The sequence below is a fragment of the Eurytemora carolleeae genome, unplaced genomic scaffold, assembly GCF_000591075.1.
Source record: "Eurytemora carolleeae unplaced genomic scaffold, Eaff_2.0 scaffold33, whole genome shotgun sequence".
Lineage (NCBI taxonomy): Eukaryota > Metazoa > Arthropoda > Copepoda > Calanoida > Temoridae > Eurytemora > Eurytemora carolleeae.
The window spans coordinates 1-12,253 of NW_019396220.1; the positions used below are offsets into that span (position 1 = coordinate 1).

General features: G+C 31.2%; 1 long non-coding RNA gene across 1 annotated transcript; it reads right to left on the bottom strand.

The window, feature by feature from the left end:
- Positions 1–3,165: 3,165 nt before the first annotated feature.
- Positions 3,166–8,748, bottom strand: LOC111698493 (uncharacterized). Its single transcript, XR_002764543.1, has 3 exons — positions 8,682–8,748; positions 6,972–7,037; positions 3,166–3,269 (listed from the first exon to the last, which is right to left on the bottom strand). It is a non-coding gene; the product is annotated as an uncharacterized LOC111698493 (long non-coding RNA).
- Between the last annotated feature and the right edge of the window lie 3,505 nt (positions 8,749–12,253).

The following is a 12,253-nucleotide window of genomic DNA, read 5'->3' on the forward strand; positions in this document are numbered from 1 at the left end:
TGCAGATATGGGGATTACAAATTGGCGTGGTTGCCATCCCTACCCTCTATAAAGTGATCAGCTGATAAGTGTTAAACCAGCTTTTTCGTCCATGAAAATAGTGCAAAACTATACAGATAATATGCTTAGAAGTGATTCTGACTCTACTTATATCTTTTATTAAATTCTTTTTGGTTTCTGTACCCCCTCTCCTCCTGTATACCCCAGTAAAGCCCAGTACTTTGCAGTACATTGTAGCACCCTGTACCCTGAAAAGCACTATGTATACCCTGTCGCAATCACTTTCCATAAAAATATTTGGGAATTATAAATTGGTGTTTTTGCCATCCCTCCCTCCAATGACTCGCAGCTGTTTAGTTTTAAACCATCAACAGAATCTCTTTTTTACTGTTTTACACAAATGAAAATAATGCAAAACTAGAGTAAAGTGCAACCCAGAAAAGCTTCTATATAAGTTCTAAATATTTTTGTTTAAAATTAAAATTCTGTTTGGTCTGGTAACTTTTTTCTGCAGAATCTTTCCTGGTTTCTGTATGGTTTCACATCGGTATGTTTTAGGATATCTACTCGATATAAAGCAATAATTATCAATAATTATTTTGACTTAAACTCTTAACAAAGTCAATTTAGAAAAAAAACATGTCGGTTAAAGAAAGTTTTCTATAAATATATTCAATCACTCAGAACAAAAAGTTTTATCAAAATAAAACTTTTTTAGGGACGTTTTCAAAAAAATGCAAAAAAATATTTCTGACACCCCTTGGCTTAGTACGCAAATATAATTCACTAAAACCATGATTGATAATTATGGTCAGGGTTAACTAATATAGATTTTAAGCGAAATTTTCATCTTTCTAAATATCCCAGGGAAAGATTTTACAGGTTTTTTCTTAAACATAAGCAATTTCGGAAATTATTAGAATTAAACACTTTTTGAAATTTAAAGGGTTCTGTATAGTAAATCAAGTGGTTTCCCATTTTTATTGGAAGGCTACTTGAAAATGCAACTACAGTCCCTTTAACTGTAAATCCAGGAAAGATAAACCCAAACTTTTGTTCCAAAGTTTTTTTTTCTGTATTTGACCCTGGGAGTAAACACAAGGGGATATAAACAAACAAATGTCATAAACAAACTTGGCTAAACAAGAGACAAACAATGTTTCCTGTTTCAGGAATCCTCTATCAATGTTTGTTTGACAAACTGTGTGTTTGATAAAAAAATAGAACTAAATACCCCTAAAATCAATGTACAGAGTGGCTCACAAAACCTGACAGTTGGTATTCGACTTTAAGGTCGTCTATGATATGCTAAATGAAAACTCTAACGTCATAATCTCTATATTATTGCAAAACGATTGTGTTCACCTTTTATATTTAAACTTTGACTTTCTCAAATCTGATCTAGCTCATTTTTGAATCATCAGGTTGCACAGATATAAGGCTCGTAAAATTTCTTTAGTTTATTAGCTAATGGAAATTTTCATTAAAACCCCTTTAATATTTGGACCTAAGTGATTTGTTGTCGCTCTTAATTTGTTAGCAATCCAACTTTTGTTGCCGAATAAGAGATTTTTCAAAATTTTGTAATTAATCGTGTAAGCGTAATTTAAGTAACAATCCATGCAAAGATGAAAATTCCCGATAAAAGCTTTGTCTAATCAACACTGCAAAACAAGACGTGCAATGATTCAGTATTTTTCCAACTACTCTTTTTACCCTTGCATTTTATATGCCAAGGGCTACAAAAAAAAAATAATCGAGGTGGTAAGGTAAAACCAAACCCAAGGCGTTGCGACACTTTAAAGTCAAGGCTGTCAAAAACTTGAATGACTAACTTTCAGAGTTGTCAATATATCAGTGTCAAGTATCAATTAGATATCCATTTTTATGATATTGCTGCAGAAAAACTTATAGGAATTATCAAAATAAACCCGTGTAAACCTAGAAAGACGACAATATCTTCCACATTATTAATCAGGTAAAGGTTTTAAAGATTCCGTTGTGAACCGGGATTGTGATCTTCAGGGTCACTTGAAGTCCCTTTAGCATAAAAGGTATTAAAGCTAAAAAACCTATAAACTACCATATTTGTATTCAGCGTGCAAACAAAGGAATTGTTTTCTAATCCCTATATCTTTGCATAAGATGTCGTGGACCTTAGATATTTCAAACTATAAATTCTGTTAGATCAAATAATCTAAGTTTGAAATATCAAAAAATTACATTATCAGGTTGCAAAGATATATAGATTATATAATTTGACTTCGTGGCAAAGACTCAGTTCCTTTGAGATGTAAAGGAAGCAAGTTTAATTTAAAACAATCTACAAATACTATTCAACCATGTTATTTTAGTATTCTCTTTTATTACCGGGATAAATTTTATACTGTGCTTTTATTATCCGACAAATTGTTAAAATATGCTTATAATGCCCCCGGGGGAACTATCGAGAAATAATAAGAAAACAATATTTTCATGTCGGACAAATATTTACTGAGTTTGCATTAAGGACTTATATATATGTGGCAAGGTATTGAAATAGTGTTGAAAGGGTGTGTGGTGAAACCTAGTAAAACTGTGAACGGTTTAAAGTGACTGTCTACATATTTTCGATTCAGTGTCCACTTTAAAAGTCAAATTTCCTTATTACAAAATACACTTTAAGTCAAAGCCTCCTAAGCAAACATCGTGGATAAACAGAGTGTCTCAAAAAACATAGGAATCAAGTGACACATTAGAGTTTTTGTCAAGAAGTATAGCAGTGTATAAATACCTAATTTCAAGACATAATTATGTCTATAAACAAATTCTAAACTTTAAAAGACAAAAATTCTACGAATCACTGTTTTCTACACTAGACTCTGAATAATTAACTCGACAGTCGTCAATCCCTAGCTGTACTAACTCTCCTGTCTCCTGCCCACTGACTACGCATATTCAAAAATTAGATTAGTTTCCTGAACTTAAAATGTATAGATGTTGATAGAAACTAACTACTTTAGTAAACAATGAAAATAAAAAAATTAAATATGTAAAAAAATAAAACTATGATCAAAACAATGAGAATTATTTTTAAATTTACAGATCTGAGTTTATTTTGTTAAACTTTGATTCAGATTTTGTAAACCAACCAAAATTCTTGATTCATCTTTTACAAACCAACTATAAACATTATACTTTTATTACCCGACTAAATTTTTATATTCATCCGGGTACTTTTCTCGGCATTTATGGCACCAGCCATACATTACATCCTTAGGGTCTCCTTTCTAGAAAATTTAAAAACATTTTTTCGTAAAATTCAAATAAACTTTATCATTATATTTTTGTCAATTTACACAAAAAAAACCGGCGGAATAAATGTTTTCTTTGTTTTTCCTTATGCTTAAGAAATGGCTTAGGATTTTTAATTTGCAATTATTGTTCAGGGCATTTTTTAAGAACCAGTTCAGTTGCAAATTACAAAACCCCGCGACATTCTATGATTAGAAGAAAAAAGAAAACGACGAAATTTCCTAAATTCTTTGCTTTGCTTTCCCCTTTAGGTTTGAAAAAATACACTTTTAAAATTATTTGTTGAGAAACAAATAAAGAAATATTGGACAAAACAAAAACCGAAAGAATTTAGAAAATGTTGCTCGATATTCCAAATAAAATGTTAGGTATGCACAAAAATTGTGAGATATCCCAAACATTCGTTTCTAAGATTTTTGTAATTTCCAAAAGCTTTCGGCCATTTGATATTGCAAAAAAATTGTTAGGGTTTTTACTTTTTTCCAACGGTGTATAACATATTTAATTATATTAAACATTAACTCAAACAAATATCACAGACCTTATTCAAAAGCAAAAAATAGGTCTGAAATATTTTAACATATTTTCTAAAACCTAAAAACTATATTGCTATATTTCTATTTCAGCCTGCACAGATGTTAAGATTCGCTTTTTTTATAAACTATAAAAAATTTGATCTATCAAAGTCAACAGCTTTAAGATGAGGTCATTTTAATTTTATTTTCATTTCAAAGCCAAAAAATTTTATGTAATCATAGATTACAATTTTGGTGATGAATGCATGATAAAAAAATCGTAAACCGTTGAAAACTTTAAAAATGATAACTTTTTTGGGCTTGATGAAAATTCACCAAATGGTTTTGATCTCATACCATTCTTAATATATATTTCCTTGAAGGGTTTGTTTATTGAATACATCCCCAACTTGAGGAATTAGGAACACAATTAAGATAATCCTAACTATAAAAAAGTCCTGCCTGAAAACCCGGATACATTAAAGTGTATTTTCAAATATGTGAACAATCATCTTAAAGGGGTTTGCACATTAAAACATATAGGCCAATGAAAAGGAATAGTTGCAGCTAAGACCATGTAACACTAAACATGTTACTTTTATATTGAAAATTTATTGAATTCACCAATCTCTCTAAGTATTGCCGAATCATCCACAAATTGTGCAAGCTTGGTTTTTGCTCTCAAAGTGTTACTTTAGTGCAAATTTTTTAAATAAAATTACTTCCGGCCCTCAAGTTCTCAAAATATATTTTCAATATTTGGATTATGGAGGCACTCTTTAGGAAATCTCATTTACCCATTTGAAAACTGAAAAACACCAAAAAGATGCTGTGTTTCCCCCAGGAACTCAACATATCAAACCATGTTTCTCCCAGGAACTCAACATATCAAACAATGTTTCCCCCAGGAACTCAACATATCAAACAATGTTTCCCCCAGGAACTCAACATATCAAACCATGTTTCCCCCAGGAACTCAACATATCAAACAAAGTTTCCCCCAGGAACTCAACATACAAACAATGTTTGCCCTCTTCCATATAGTCCTTCTATGGAGGGGGTGAATTTAAGCTTTGCGCAATCGACCCCACTTAGATAAACCATGTGTAGAGTAGACCCTCTCGTACCACTGCGAACGTGTTTTTAACTTTTTAAAAACTTTTCTCAGTTTTTGTTTGCCATCTTTAACAAAGTTCAGACTTACATGGTCTCTCAAAAGGAGGGTATTTTTTTTAAATCCCACATATATTTGTTGTACAAGATTACCAAAAAAAGAATAAGACTTTTGAAGCTCAATGAAGACTTTCCAGCATTAACTGGAGATCGGCAGATTTTGAACTTTTACTTTGAAAATGATATATATTGCAGGAATCTAAAGTTAAAACTTTGTGTGAAACGGCGCAAATCTCTATATCCACTCTGACAACTTTAAAATTATTAAAGATAAGATGCGGTCACTACGGAATATCCAAGAAGAATTAAATAAATCGAATCACAAGATGAAGGAGATCAAGGAGATCAATGCTAATTCACAATACAAAAGATGAAAATAATACCTACAGTTTGTATGTAGATTTGAGTTTTGGGTAATTTGTATAGTCTAAACCTTTGTGGGTAACCTTGTACTAAATATTTTTAAAAAACATAAGTATTAATAATATAGTGTTGAGTAAAAATACCCTTCTTTGGATTTCGAGGTTTGGAAACGTCAAACTGGAGATCTAAGAGGATAGGTAATAAGGGTTTTTATTGATATTTTCTGTGACGCTAAGAATTAGTTTTATCAAAACAATAACAAAGATTGTAAACAAGAAGGCCATTGTTTAGCAGTTCTAATACGTTACAGTTAAATATAAATAGACCCTATCTCCTAACCAGAGTTTGCTTATTGTGAAACATTATGGGCACATTTAACCGTAATATACACTGTGAACTGCAGTCTTATGTAAAATTTTAAACGATTTAAACAAATCTTATTAAAATCTTACTTTTCAAAGCTTGCATTTTTCCTTTTTTCTATAATAATTCTGTTCAAGTATCTTAGAAGCTGAATAACAAAAATGTGATTTGGATTATTAAAATATTTAGATTTAGCTTTCTAAAATATTTGGTTTTCTAATCTTATGCAAAAATCTATTATCTTTGTATCTCTAAACATTTTACAGACATCTAGTACATTTTGCATGCAAGAGATTTATACCGTACACCTTTCAACCTCAAGCCTTAAACACATTCGATACATTAATCAACCAATCAATATATTCATTCGGATTATTTAAATAAATTGAAATGGTTAAAAAGTATAAAAAGTGTTTTTCGATCTTCTAAAGCCAGAGATATAAGTTTTTCGTAGTTTTTTAATAATCTATTCCCCTTGTGTTAAGTTCCTATTTCCACTGTATTTCCCCTTGTATAATCCCCCCTCTATCCCTCCTGTGTCATCTTGTAACCCCTTCTATACCATCCCTTCTCTTATGTTCTATTCCACTGTATTTCCCCAATGTGATCCTATGTAACCTCCCTGTGATCTCTTGTAAACCTTATGTATCTCCCCTGTATCTCCACTGTACCACTTTGTATCCATCATTATCCCATCCCTCTGTATCTCTTTGTATCCCCCTGTATACCTCTGTTTCCCTCTCGAATCCCCCTGGATCGCCCTGTATCCCCGGCCCGCTATCCCCTTGTATCTTCCTGTACATCCTATGTATCCCCCTGTACCCTCATGTATCCCCCTGTATTCCCCTATATTCCACTCAAATCTCCTGAATCCCCTGTATTCCACTGCATTCCTCTGAATCTCTCTGTATTCCCCTGTATTCCCTTGTATCACTCCTGTATGCCGAGTCCATGAGTGCCCGATCCAATCAGGGTTCAGTGATGGAAATATTTACTTCTACTGAAACTATAGTGATATTCCCCTGTATTCCCCTGTATTCCCCTGTATTCCCCTGTATTCCCCTGTATTCCCCTGTATTCCCCTGTATTCCCTTGTATTCTCCTGTATTCCTCTGTATTCCCCTGTATTCCCCTGTATTCCCCTGTATTCCGCTGTATTCTCCTGTATTCCCCTGTATTCCCCTGTATTCCCCTGTATTCCCCTGTATTCCCCTGTATTCCCCTGTNACCCTTTGTGTATCCCTTAATCCCCCTTTATCCTACCTTATCTTCCTCTGTACACTCACAAAGTGCAACAATTTTCATGCAGTACAGGCACTTTCCACACCCCTAGATAGTTTTCATTGATTATTTATTATTTTATTATTTAACATTTATCATTTATCATTTATCATTCATTATTGATTATATTAATTTAGCATTTACCAGTTATTTTATACATGTTTCTGCATTTATTATTCATCATTTATTTTATATTATTTATTTCTCATCATTAACCAATTATAACATTTTTGTATTTATCATTTTTCATTTAATATTTATTATTAACTACATATTTATTCTTTATTATTATTTGTTTTCATCTTTATCATTTCTTGTTCATTTTTATTCTTTATATGGAGTATTATCGGACGAAAAACAGCAACAAAAAACTTTAAAAGTATGAATCTTGAAACTGTAGAGAATCTTGAGAATGGAATTCGAAGGAAGAGTAGAATCGAATATATTTAGTATTCTTGTGGCTTCTCTCTGCAATAGAGAGAATAAAAGATTTATAGAGTCGTCATTTCATCAGAAATTAAAATGAAAAGAGGCCTCTAGAATTGTTAAAAATTGCATCAAATAGACTATACATTTTGTTTCTACCGTCGTAAAATTAAAATAAATAATTTACTACGAGAGTCAGCATTGCATTATTTAAATGTCGACTCTGTTATCATTTATGCCCTTTGGTTTTTAGTTCAGTTTCTGTATTTAGAACTCCTAGACAACTCATTTTAAAATCTAACACAACTTTTATACTAAAATCCTCTGGTTCTCTAGTTCTTAAATCATCTATTTCTCTAGTTTTTAAATCATTTGCTTCTCTTGTTTTGAAAATATCTGGTTCTTTAGTTTTGAAATTATCTAGTTCTTTATTTCTTAAATTGTTCAGTTCTCTAATTTTTGATATATATGATTCTTTAGTTCTTGAATGATTTAATGATCTAGATTTTAATTTATCTAGTTCGCTAGTTCTCTAGTTCTCTTGCTCTCTAGTTCTCTAGCTATCTAGTTCTCTAGTTCTCTAGTTTTCTAGTTATCTAGTTATCTAGTTCTCTAGTTTTTTAGTTTTTTAGTTTTCTTGTTCTCTAGTTCTCTAGTTCTCTAGTTCTCTAGTTCTCTTTTTCTCTAATTCTCTATTTCTCCAATTCTCTAGTTCTCTAGTTCTCTAGTTCTCTAGTTCTCTAGTTTTCTTGTTCTCAGTTCTCTAGGTATCTAGTTATCTTGTTCTCTAGTTCTCTTGTTCTCTTGTTCTCTAGTTCCCTTTTTCTCTATTTCTCTAGTTATCTAGTTCTCTAGTTCTCTTCTTCTCTAGTTCTCTACTTCTCTAGTTCTCTAGTTTCCTAGTTCTTTAGTTATCTAGTTCTCTAGTTCTCTAGTTCTCTAATTATCAAGTTATCTAATTCTCTAGTTTTCTAGTTATCTAGTTCTCTAGTTCTCTCGTTTCTAGTTCTCTAGTTCTCTTGTTCTCTAGTTCTCTAGTTCTCTAGTTCTCTAGTTCCCTAGTTATCTTGTTCTCTAGCTCTCTTGTTCTCTAGTTCTCTAGTTCTCTAGTTCTCTAGTTCTTTGGTTCTCTTGTTCTCTAGTTCTCTGGTTCTCTAGATCTCTAGTTCTCTAGTTCCCTTGTTCTCTATTTCTCTAGTTATCTAGTTTTCTAGTTCTCTTGTTCTTAAGTTCTATAGTTCTAATATTAAAAAGTTATGTTCTTACCTTTCTAACACATTTAACAGGTTTGGGAGGTGGTGCAGGCATTTTAATTATTTATTCTTCTGTTTCTGAAAATATTTTGGCTTATTAATAATATATTTACAAGGCAGTACTGCCTTAGACATCAACAATAAACAATAAAATACACTAATATTGAGAAACAAATGTATACAGATATGTATACAGATACAGATACAGATACAGATACAGATACAGATACAGATACAGATACAGATNGTAGCCTAGATATATAAACTGTATGTATCTTCGATACATAACTTGTATATAGCCTAGATGTAAACTTTATAGATTTTTAAACTGTAATATTTAGCCTAGATAATAGATACATAAATTGTTGTAGCCTATGATGTATAAATTGTATATAGCCTAGATGTATAAACTGTATATAGCTTAGATATATAAACTGTATGTAGCCTAGATATATAAACTGTATATAGCCTAGATATATATACTATATATAGCCTAGATATATAAACTGTATATAGTCTAGATATATAAACTGTATATAGCCTAGATATATAAACTGTATATAGCCTAGATATATAAATACTATATATAGCCTAGATATATAAACTGTATATAGCCTAGATATATAAACTGTATATAGCCTAGATATATAAACTGTATATAGCCTAGATATATAAATTAATGGCTCAGCTACATTTTGCCTGGTCACATTTCGCCTAGTAACATTTTGCCTAGGTAACAGTTCGTCTAGGTAACATTTTGCCAAGATAACGCTTGCCTAGGATAACAAAAGAGCGAATTTTTGCATAATTAATAATTTTTCTCAAAGAAAATTTAAAAAAGTAATGGCACTTTTGTTACCTAGGCAAAATGTTACCCTGTGCAACATGTTGCTAGGCAAAATTGAACTAGGCAAATAGTTACCAAGGCAAGATGTTACCTAGGCAAAGCTGAACTAGGCAAAATGTGACTAGGCAAAATGTAGCTGAGCCTCTGTAACCTAGATGTATAAACTGTATGTATCCTGTGGCCGAATTTAAAGAATTTGAGCGGCGGTTTAAATTTAAGCCGCGGTTTAAATATGGTTGGTTCCACTTAAAATTGTATCAAATGTTTCAAGACGGCGCTAAATTTAAACCGGGTTTTGGCGGATTTAAACCGCGGCTTAAATTCTTTAAATTCCATCTTTGGATATATAAGTTGTATTAATCCCAGATATATAAAAGCTGTATGTAGCCTAGCATGTAGCACTGGACGCAACATTTTACTTACCCTAAATGATAATAAGGCCAAAAAATCAAAAAAAAAAAAGTAGAAAGCATGACAGAATTTTACAAAATCGCCATTTAATTTTTTGTATAGAGAAGACACTTCGAAAAATGCTTCAACTTTCATACCAACCACAGATAAAATAGTTGTCCGTGATACCAACACATAAAGTGATGTAGCTAATCATTTGAATGCTGATTGTAAAACTCATATCATATTATATCATATCATTATATGATATGATTGCTTTACATTGACAATTAGAAAAAATGTAATCGTTTTCAAGAAACTAAATATTTCATCTAGGAATTCTAAGAAATGAGAAATGTTTACAAAGAGTATTTTTCACAAAAATTAAAAATGGCCGTAGGAAATGGGGTTTTTATTATTTTGATTTAGTTACATTTATATAAATATAAAGAATTTTGCCCAGGAATTTTGTTAAATTTACTCAAGTTCCTCGGAAAAGTTTACCGTGTTATATTATATATATATCAAAATTAGGGTTTCCACAAAACAGTGGATTCTCTTGCGCATCAGTTTCGTGGTTTTGCACGAAATGACTCTTTTTGAACGAAATTCCGCATCATTATCGTATCAATACGAAACCAGTTTTGCACGAAATTTCGCATTTATTTAAGATATATGATTTTTTTGCACGAAAATACGAAATTGAAGTCAGAATTTTTTATGATATTCCTCATGAATACAGGTGATTTTTGCATGTAGTTGTGCAATGCCCATGAATACGAAAAAAAAATCGAAAAATTTTCGCATGATTTTCGTGCAAAAAAAGTCCACTGGAAACCTTAGACAAAATAGCATATTAATTATAAGATGCAATTAAAATGGGTAAAAACATATGTATATATATAAGAAAATAAGTATTCAAAACACGATTTGAAGTTTTATTGTATCTTATGTGTGTGTATATATATATATATATATTATTTTCTTATATATAATCGAAAATAAGTATTCAAAACATGATTTGAAGTTTTATTGTATCTTAAAAAAAATCATTACTTAAAGATAAGATAATTTGTAAAAGAAAAGATAATTTTAAAAGTCAAGAAAGGATGATTTCTAAATAAAATATAATCATTTAAAGAAAAAATAATTTCCGAAAGAAAATTTAATCTCGGAAAGAAAATTTAATTTCTTACAGAAAACATAACCTTTAAAAAAAGATAATCTCTAAAAGGAAAGATAATCTCTTGAAGGGTAGATAATCTATAAATGAAAAGATAATATCTAAAAGGAAAGATAATCTCCAAAAGTAAAGATTTTCTCTTAGAGAGAAGATCATCTCTAAAAGAAAAGATAATATATTAAAGAGAAGATAGTCTCTGAAAGAAAAGAAAATGTTAGAAATAAAAAGATAATCTCTGAAAGAAAAGATAATCTCTGAAAATAAAGACAATGTCGGAAATGAAAAGATAGTCTGACAGGAGAATCTAATCTGTTTGAAGATTAGAGCTTGCAGCAGGAAGATTGTGGTGTCTTAAACTCTTTCAATTTCAATTTTCCTTTAGTTTTGAGTTTAAAAGAGTGGAAGGGGGAGGGGGAAAGAAAAGGTAAAAGGGGGAAAGAATGTTGGGTAATAGGAAGAAGGGGTTGGCATAAATGCATAGTTTTGAGAGAGTCAAGGGTGAAGGGGGGGGCTGGTTAGAAAGTTGAGAAATGGGGTGAAAAATCTAAAGGAGATTGAAAATAAGAAATTTTAAGAAAAAAAATGAGAAGGAAACGAAGGAGAATGGTGAGGAAAGTAAGGGAGGAAAGTCAGAAAAAGGTGGGGAATGAAGTGGGGATGGGGGGGGGGGAGGAGATGGAGGAGAGGGATGGAAAGAAAGAGGGGGGAAGTAAAGGGGGGAGGAATGGGAAGGGAACTTCTTTTCTGTTTCCAAATTGTATGAATACCTATTCTTTTTTGCTGCTTCAAGTTACATTTACAATTGTATGTCCATTGGCGCAATTTCTAACCAACTGGAACAAAACTGTCATTGGACAACGATCGAATCCATTTACTCCATTGCATCCAACTTTGCATCTATAAAATTCATAAAATATATCCAATCAAAAACCAAATATATCCAATCTATTAAATAGATCATATCCATCACATCAAGTTTATCCATATTATCCAATTTATCCAAATTAAAAAAAAAATTTATTTTAAAAAATTTTATAAATAAAAGTTCTTTTTAAAAGAGTTTCGCATCAAATATTTTTAAGGTCATGTATGTATGGAGGCATGTAAAGTTATAACAAGAGTTGTTCTCCATTATAAGGTTGGCAAAGTGAGGAAGTTTATAAGG